The sequence below is a fragment of the Didymella exigua genome, assembly GCF_010094145.1.
Source record: "Didymella exigua CBS 183.55 unplaced genomic scaffold M421scaffold_59, whole genome shotgun sequence".
NCBI classification, from domain to species: Eukaryota; Fungi; Ascomycota; class Dothideomycetes; order Pleosporales; family Didymellaceae; genus Didymella; species Didymella exigua.
In genome coordinates, this window is record NW_022984833.1 from 7,995 (window position 1) to 18,068 (window position 10,074).

The following is a 10,074-nucleotide window of genomic DNA, read 5'->3' on the forward strand; positions in this document are numbered from 1 at the left end:
AGGGCTGTTGGGCGCAAATTGGGGCTGTTAGGGCCGTTGAACAGCCGTTGCACGACCATGCCACGACTGTCAGCAACAGCCAGTCTGGGCCGGATTTCGAAAAACTTTTCCTGATGTACTGCGTTCAGCCAGCAGTTTATTACTGTTGCAGCCAAAATTGAGGCAAAATGTACATACATTTGCACCCCTGAATTGGCTGGTAAATAGGCATGATATCTGCTGCAACACACCCCCTCACATCTAACTAGGACAGCATAATTAGAGGTGACACAGCGCAGCAGAATGCCTAATGTGCTAAGTAATAGATGAATCCTTCTTTGTAATGCTCTATTGCTGCAGATAGCACGCCAACAGAGCAGGTACTATGCCAAGACCCTTAGCTATGGTCACCCATGGAACACAAAAATCTATTCAATCTTTGCTTGCGCAGTTTCAGCGTCCAGGCTCATAACTGTTGCAGCTAAAATAGAGGCAAAATGTACATACTTTTGCACCCCTGAATTGGCTGGTAAAATAGGCATGATATCTGCTGCGACAATTACCTATATCTGCCACCTCGCACAGCTGGGGCGCGAATCCTCGCAAATTAAGGTTGAGTATATATTAGACAATTGTTTGCTGTTTAGTAGCAGTAAGCTTATAGTGGCCATTGTGAGTTTCTGAGTAATGTGTAGTTCTGTAGTATTGGCAAGTTAATGTTGTAGGAGGCACGCTGAACGCCTTAGCAGCGCGCCAGAGGCTTTAAAATTTATAGTTATTATAGGCAGAAAGGGCAAACTTAATTCTGCCTTCTTAATTAACGTGTTTTACAAGCGAGTGGCCCGTACAAGCGAATGGCCCACCCCACCAACTTTCTGCGCCTCTATAAGTGTACAGCTTAACCACCTCTTAAGATAATAGATATGTATTAACAGGGTAGATTAAGCAGTATCTATAGTATTAAATTTACATGTACGTGAGTTATAACCAGGCTCCCTACACTTCTTACAGCGCGCAAGGGCCTGGCGGCTGAGGCCTGATTGATCTCCTCCTTGACGCTGCTCACGAGTAATCTGCTGGTCAGCCTAACGTTGAGCAAATAGATCCTCTCCAGCTCCTTTTCTTAAGACCCCACTCTACTGTATACGCTTTTTCTTACGCTGTTTGCGTGCTAACACTGCCTTATTGGCTCTCTCAAGGCTAGTAATCTAATCGCGCATCAGCTTAGCTAAGAGCATCATCACCTCAGTGCCCTTCTTAAGCTGGTTAATTGCTTTAATAATTAAGGCAGGTGATAAGCTGTCACGGAGCCTGTGGGACTATACTAGGCTGGCGGATGGGTAGGGTATGCTTTTTTATATTTTGGCTTATAGCGTCTTAACTAACAGAGATACGCTTACATAATCTATTATTCGATAGAAGCGCCTAGTATTGCGCCTTCTAATAAAAAAAGAATTAGCTAATTCTGCCTAGTATTAGCTGAGTTATTAACACTACCTAGCAAAGTATACCTATTAATGGGTATGCTTGCTAGGTACCCCCCCTTTTTTGACATTTTCTAGCCTCTAGCTTGTGCAGTTTAATAGTTATAACAAAACCTTCTACTACAAAAATGTAGAGGTGGTTTTTCTCTTTCTTTTCAGCCCTTGTTCGCTAGAATCCATGTATTATTGATAAGGTTTTGGGGGGTACCCACGAAGGACGTTGGAGTATACCCATTCCGCCAGCCTAGACTATACTCAGGTGATCGAAAGTATTTGATCAGTGGCTATCTATCCTATCACGAAAGTAAGGTTTATATACATAGGAAATATGTGTGGATCACGTGATCCTGGGTAAGCGAGCAGTTGGCCGATTATCCGGTAGCTCGTTAACGAAGAACGGATGAAACGAGCTTCTGGTTCCGACCCGGAGGTGCTCATCCCGGTTTATCCGGGCCAGCAAGGTCCACACCCTCAATTGGGGGTGCTCGATTGTGACATAAGCTCTTATGTTGGTGTACACAATCACATATTAACGTTAATTGAGCATTAAGCTCATGTACATTGCTTGGCGTACAAGCCTCCTAGGGAGCCTCTAGTAGAGCAGCAGGAGAAGGAGTACAGAGCTGTACGTCCAGCTTTAACGGAACAGCGTCTGGCTAGAGAGGAATAAGGCCTGCGCCTTTGAAGGCTACATCGGGAAAAGTTTTTCGAAATCCGGCCTAGACTGGCCGTTGCTGACAGTTGTGGCATAGTTGTGCAACGGCTGTTCAACAGCCCCAACAGCCCTAATTTGCGCCCAACAGCCCTAATTTCGCGCCAACATTGCTAACAGCTAAAACACTAAGTGCCCATATTCAACAAACTTAAAACAACGTTGCAACGTTGTTGCATAGCTACCCTTAGTAGTGCTAGCACTAACGTAGATTATCACCGAGCCGGCCATATCACCGAACCGGCCACTTTCTCTTGGCATGACCACCTTTTACCCTAACACAACATGCCTTAATAACAACAACTTTAGAATACTACTAGAGAAGGCAGAGTTATCCTTGCTATCTAGGCCTTCTATGCTAGCTAATTTCGCAGTATCTGCAGCGCTGCTAGAGCGTTGAACGTACCTCATCAGCAGGTCTCTAATTGCCTTTGCAATATCACGTTTTAACTAGACGTACGCGCTAATTGCTAGAAACTTACTATACTAGAGGAGCAGACAATTATCTAGTATATACTTAACCTTGATTTGCGAGGATTTGCGCCCCAGCTATGTGAGGTGGCAGATATAGCTGATAAGATACTTAGTGTGCGTGGTGAAGAGCCTGTTGGCAAACTATAGGCTAGCAGGCTTGTGACGCGTTTAGACGAGCTCAAAATAGCCTTTAATCAAGCCAAGGATAGACAGAGGATACTATAGGAAGATCCTAAGATAATTAGCGCGTAGTTTAAGCTAGTAGAGGATACTTAAGTTAAGTATAGTGTTTGCAACAACAACGTGCACAACTTTAATAAAACTAGGTTCTAGATAGGCGTTGCTTTGTCTTTAAAGGTTGTAACAGGCTTAGAGAGACGTGCTCAGCCAGAGCTTGTTCAGCCAGGTGATCGCGAGTGGGTTACCATTATCCAGAGCATCTGCGCCGCTAGGTATGCAACCCCGCCTTTTATTATCTACAAAGGACGCGTCCACATCTCTGCCTAGTATAAGGAGACAGATATACCCTACAATTAGAAGCTCTTAGTCTCTAAGAATAGTTAGATAAATAACACGCTTAGCCTTAAGTAGTTAAAGTACTTTAACACGCATACAAAGACGCGTTAGGTGGGAGTGTATAGGCTACTTATCTTAGACAGCTATAAGAGCTATCTTAACTAGGAGTTTAAGGACTATTGCCTAGAGAACTAAATTCTTACTCTCTATATACTACCTTACTTGTCGCACATCCTCTAGCTACTTAACGTGGTCTATTTCTTACTATTAAAGTATAAGTACTCCTAACATGTTTAAGACTTAGCACGCTAACACATCTTCTATATTAATAAGGAAGGCTTCCTACTAGCCTTTAGGGACGTGTTCCTTAATGTGTTTACAAAGGTTAACTACTAAAAGGCCTTTAAGGCATTAGGGCTTGTTCCTACTAACACGTAGGTAGTGTTAGATTGCCTTAAAGTGCGGCTGCATACCCTACTAGCAGTACCTCTACCTGAAACGCCGTGGCAATCCAAGACGCCAAGCAATACACACGAGTTTAGGTCTTAATCTAAGCTTGTAAGCAACTCCTTCTAACAATTGCTAAGTGTAGCGCAAGAGGGGTTCTTAAAGCTTGTAAAAGGGGCTGAAGAGATGCTGCACGAAAACGTCCTTATCAAGGCCCGCGTGCGAGAGCTTGAAGAGCAATTAGCAGTAATGACTAAGAGAAAATCGCGTAAGAGAAAGCAGATTTAGCATAGTGGCACACTTGAGTATGGCCCAGCAGCATCGCGGGTAGCTGCTGAGGCGTGTGTAGCAGCTCAGCCATCTAAGAAGACTTAGGGTAGAGGTGGTCAACTAGGAGCTTAGTTAACTGTTCAGCGCTGTAGGAACTGCAGCAAAACTGGACACAACGCACGAACGTGCTAGGAGGGTGCAGAAACATCTTCTAAATCTAATGCAAGCACGCAGTATGCTAGGTTACTATTTAATAGTAAGTAGTTGTAGTTGCAGTAACTTGTGTTAGTCGTGCTAAGAGAAAATAGCTGGTTTGGTGATATGGCCGGCTAGGTGATAATCTACGTTAGCATTAAATATTTAAAAATTGCGAAATTTCACATATAGATAGAGCGAAATTGTAGCTTCAAAAGGAGCGAAAAATTATTGTTGTAGGCCTACTACAACGCAAGTTATAGAGCGTTAAAGGTTTGTTTGTTAAAGGTTTGTGTTTTGAAGTTGCGACAGCACACCATAGCAGCTGCAGCTGCGCCCGCACACAACGTAGCAGCTGCAACAGCATACAGCATAGCACCTGCTGACCACAACACACACACACACACAGCAGCAGCGCAACAGGAGCTTGGAGGACAGGCAGGCCTGGGCGTAAAATTCTTGGTTTACCTACTATTCTTGAATAATATTCTTATATTTTCTAACATTTAGGCTGCTAGAGCCCTAGCAAAGAATCTTAACTTAGTGTCTTAGCAAGGAACATTAAGCTTAAAACCTTCTACACTTAATAACTATTCTATTACTAGGCCTATAATGTTGTTTAATAGCTTATTTTAAAGAGGAGACATAGTAGTATATTAATATAATAAAAGTATAGTTTATTAAGCAGAGCTACTATTATAACAGGATTAGGAGTTGTTGTGGCCGTTGCAGCTGTTAGGACTGTTAGAGCTATTAGCTTAAAATTAGCTAGACATTGAATGCACATTAAATAACTGTTGTAGGCCTACAAGTCCTACTGTTGCCCACAGTACAATGCCACGATTTCCTAATTTCGACAACAGAAAAACTTTTCCCGATGTAAGCAGATATTAGCTAATGTAAACAATTAATTAAAGGCTGCCTTAAACGCTGGCAGAAACTCAAGCTTGGTGATGTAGTTAATATAGTGGCGGATTAGGCTCTTAATCTCACGGCTGTATGCACGCTTCAACAGCACGAAGCAGCCAACGTCAAGAGGTTGCAGCAGGTGTGATGAGTAAGGTGGCATACAGAGCGTGTAGATGTTGTTCTCCTTGCAGAGCTGCTGAAACTCAAGAGAGTGGTGGCTCTCGTGGCCGTCAAGGATAAGCAGGCAACATGCGCCTACTACCTTAGCCTCTGTATGCTTAACAAAGTGCTTTAGCCACTTAACTCTAAGCTTGTTAGTTGTCTAGCTGTTGTTACTAACTGTAATTACCTAGTTACGTAGGATATCCTCCTTATACTAGGCAGAGAGATAGTACTTGCTAGCAAAGATAAGGAATGGTGGGATTGACCAGCCAGCTGCGTTAATTGCAGCAATCAACGTCACCCACTCACGATTGCCTGGCTAGATAGCCTTTAGCCTGCCTCTCCTCTCTAATCCTGTTACAACAAGCTAAGTTATAATCTTGCCTATTATAAAGCGTACCTTGTTAAAGTTGTAGACGTCCTTGTTATAGATGTTGTATTTAGCCTTTGTCTGCGCTAGAAGCTTAAACTAGCTCCTAATTAATATAGGATCCTTACATAGGGCTCTCTGCCTATTATATGCTTAATTAAAACGTGTTATAAGACTGTCTGTACGCTTAACAAAGTTGCGCAGCTAGTGGACGCCAACCTAACCTGCGCCGCGCGCAGCGAGCAGCTTATCAGCCATATCACGTACAGCTGCGTACGTAGGCGCAAATCCACTTTAATCTAGATCAAGGATATAGCTGACTATCACCTCCTCTTCAAGTACAGTGAGCTTCTTTAAGTTGGGCTGGCAATCGCGTCTGGCAGGCGCGCCAGCGCGTCAGCGTTGGAGGGTAGTTCTGGGGACTTTGAACGTCTAGGCAGCAGATCTGACAGTTAATATCTAATCCTGCTTAATAGCTGAGATTGCAAGGTGTATATTAGCCTCACAGGAGGCCTTGCTGGCTTAGTTAGGGGGAGCCATAGCTAATTAAAGTTCACACGTTATAGAAAGTTGGTAGGGTGGGCCATTCGCTTGTATGGGCCACTCGCTTGTAAAACACGTTAGATAATTGCGTGTTTTGTTGTTAAGACATATTGCGTTAATGAGGGAGTGAGTAGACTTGGCAGAAACTAATCCACTCAATGAGTTGATCCACTCGATGATGGAATACGTTAGTTTATTTCCCTTAACGTGTTTTACAAGCGAGCGCCGCGTACAAGCGAGCGCCGCACCCTACCAAACTTGCGCACCTCAAAGCCCTGCAACTCAACAACGTGATAATATAATATAACGTGGTTCACAAGCGAGTCGCCCACCCAAGTGAGTCGTCCACCAAACACCCGCGCCGCGCCTACGCAGCAGTGCAGCGCAGCACTACAATAAATTACAATACTACACATAACATTATAATATTATTTAGAAGCATTGCTATTATCTATGTCCTTAATTTCTACCTTACAGGTGCAGGAGTTGTGCCCAATTTCGCTGCAATAGCTGCAGCGCCTCTCTGCGCGCACCCTCTTTGCAGGCGTCTTGCCCTCCTTACAACTACTACCCTCCTTTTTAGTAACTAGGTTAGATACCTTACTAACTGTTAGAGTCTCCTCTATGTGTACATACTACCTTTTACAGGTCTTGCGCTTTATAAGCGTAGTAACAGCGTCTTATAGGTGGCCTATTTCCTCCTATACTAATACTATATTATAAGCTATCTATTAAGCGCCTTTACTTAACTACTTAACCTGCTTATCTAATAAACTTGCTAGTAACCCACAATAATTTTGCATGCGATTTTAGATTAGCGTTAACTGCGCCTCTATCTTGCAGGCGTTGCGTGGTGTTTGCGCCTCCTAGGCGACAGTGCCTGGTGCAGGTGGCGTTGGCGTACGTAGCTGTACATCAAGCTTTAATAACACAACCTTAGGGTTATACAGGGCTAGCCTAGCGCCTTAAAACCCTGCGCGAACATTCTCTAGTGTAAACATCCTCTTAAAAGCTACTTTAAAGGCTAGTAGGAAGGTTTCTTTGTTAATATAGTAGATGTAGCTGCGTGCTAAGAGCGAGATCCTGTCGCCATAGTGGCGCTTCAACAGCAAGTATGGGACAACGTCAAGAGGCTGCAGGAGGTGCGATGAGTGTGGTGGCATGCAGAGAGTGATAATCTTGTTCTCCTTGCAGTAGTCCTGGAATTCTATTGAGCAGTGGCTCTTATGGCTGTTAATAATAAGCAGCCTATATGCCCTAGCAGAGGTCACCTTTGTATAGGCGTTAAAGTGCTTAAGCTATGCTATTGCAATATTGTTATTAGTCTAGCTAGTAGGAGAGACTGTGACAACCTAGTTATAAGGTAGACTAGTAAACTAGGAGGAGATTAGGACCTTACCTGTAAAGATAAGGAAGGGTAGGATAATACACCCTATTATAGTAACACCTTATACTAGGGTAACCTACTTGCAATTGCTAGGCTGTAGTTTCTTCTATTTCCTAGGTTTCTCTAAGCCTGTAATAATAAGCTAAGAGGATATCTTGCCTATTATAAAGCTAGACTTATTAAAGTTCTAGGTGTCCTTATCTATAACACTATACTTTGTCTTTATTAATTAAACTAGGCTGAACTAGGGCTAGATAAGCGCTAGGTCTTTGTAGGCAGCTTACTAGTAATTGTACAGACAGCTCTATCGCGTGCGCAGCTCTAGTGTACGCTTAATAAAGTTATTAACCTAGTTCTTGCCTGTAGGCTTCCCACCATGCTCCCTTAGCAGTCTATTAGCTATATCTTGTACATGCGCCTTTAAGGGCAGTATTCCACGTAGACTCTCTTCAAGTATACGCTGTATAATTGCCTCCTCTTCTAGCTTTGTAAGGCGCTTTAATTTTAGCTTGCAGTTGTGTTGAGGGCGTTGTCTAGCGCGTTAGTCTTAGATTGTTGTTTGTGGGATGTTATAGACTGCTGCAGCGCGTCTTTCGCTCTGTATCTGCTTAGACTTAATATCAGAGATAGCAATAAATATATCTCCTTTAGTATAGGTCTTTTGCATGTTGCGTTGTTGTGGCATTACGCGTTGTTGCTGCGCAGGCGGGGCGCGGGTGTTTAGTGGGCGACTCACTTGGGTGGGCGACTCGCTTGTGAACCACGTTAAGCTCGGCTACCTAGTGTTCGGCAACCCCTAGTGTTCGGCCACCCACCAACTCCACGTCACATTCAATCAACGCGTATTTTCTCCACCACCACCTGCTCAAAATGGACACCCGTGAGACTGCTATACAATCTGCTATCGCTGATCTTAATTCTGGTGTTGAAAAAAGCCAGCGTGCAGTCTGTAAGAAGTGGGGCGTTCCCTAATCGTCGCTCCAAGAGCGCCTCAATGGCCGCGTCCCTAACGCGATAGCTCACCACCACGAGCAGCAATTGACTCCAGAGCAAGAGGAATTCCTTGTGGAGTGGATTCTTGACAAGGATACACGCGCACAGCCTCCATCTCACGCTCGCGTACGTGAGATAGCCACTCAAATCCTGCGTATGAACGGCGATACCCAACTACTTAGCAAACAATGGATACCTCACTTTCTTGCACGGCAGCCACGCGTTGCATTAGTAGTTAGCAGGAAAATTGAGAGTGCGCGCACTACTGCAGCCAATTACAACACTATTAAAGAGTGGCTTAATTACTTTAATTGCATCACAAGGGAGCTAGGCATACAGTGTAAGAATATGTAGAATATAGATAAGACTGGCGTTGCACTTAGTGTATGTACTAACTACTAAGTCCTTGCAGATGCGCGTAAGAAGAAGGCTTACAAAGGCTCACCAGAATCGCGCAAGTGGGTCTCTATTATAGAGTGTATTAACGCTGTTGGCACAAAGCTGCAGTGCCTTGTTATCTTCAAAGGCGTACACCTCTAAACCACGTGGATTCCCTTAATCAATACACTAGACTAGCTATACACAACCTTAACAAATAGATAGACTTCAAACGCTATAGGTTTAGAGTGGTTACGGCGTATTTTTATACCAAATACCTCACTATCACAGAGCGGCCACCGGCTGCTTATTCTTGATGGCCACAGCTCCTATATCCCTATTGACTTCATGTGGGAGTGCAGAGAGAATAAGATACACCTTCTCTACCTACCTGCACACTCATCACACCTTCTTCAGCCGCTAGACCTTGCTGCTTTCTCAGTACTAAAGTCGCGCTATCGCCAGGAGATCAGCGCGCTCTCTGCGCTTGATGACGCAGCACCAGTTAAGAAAGAGCGCTTTGTTGTCTGCTACAACAAAGCGCGAGAGGAGAGCTTCAATAAGAGAGTAATTAGAGCCAGCTGGAAGGCTGCTGGGCTGGTACCGTATAGGCCTTCACTGGTTCTCAACTCATCTCAGATATCTGGACGCCCAAGTACTCCACCACCAGCTAATCAACGTGGAGCAACCTTAGAGGCAGTATTTAAGACACCACAAAGCGCCCAGCACCTATTGCGCACGCAGAAGAGGTTGCTGGAATCAGAGAACCTCTCGCGAGGTACCCGGTTGGTGCTTAGCAAAGCAGCCAAGGCAATTACTCTCACTAACGCCAGGTTAGCTGGGCTTCAGGCAGAGAATTAACAACTCAAATATCTACTAGATAGTACTAAGAGTACACAGCCGAGAAAGCGCGTTCAAATAGACCCAAATAAGCGCTTCAGCAACATAGAGGACATCAAGGCTGCTCATGATCGCGTGGCGGCTCAAGCGAGAGAAAACGCTGCCTCAACACCAGAAAAAGCAGCTGAGATTGCAGCCAAGGCGGCAGAAGCCTGCAGCCTTGAGTCTATGTGTACAATAATTCAATTCTAAGCGTGGTGGTTGAGAAATTGCGACTCCAAATTGAGTTGGTTGCATTGATGAGGTGGCCGAACACTAGGGGTGGCCGAACACTAGGTAGCCGAGCTTATAGGTAATTATGGAGTAGACTAAGTAGTACTCTAGGTATCCTTTTTACACGTACGTGAGTTATGGC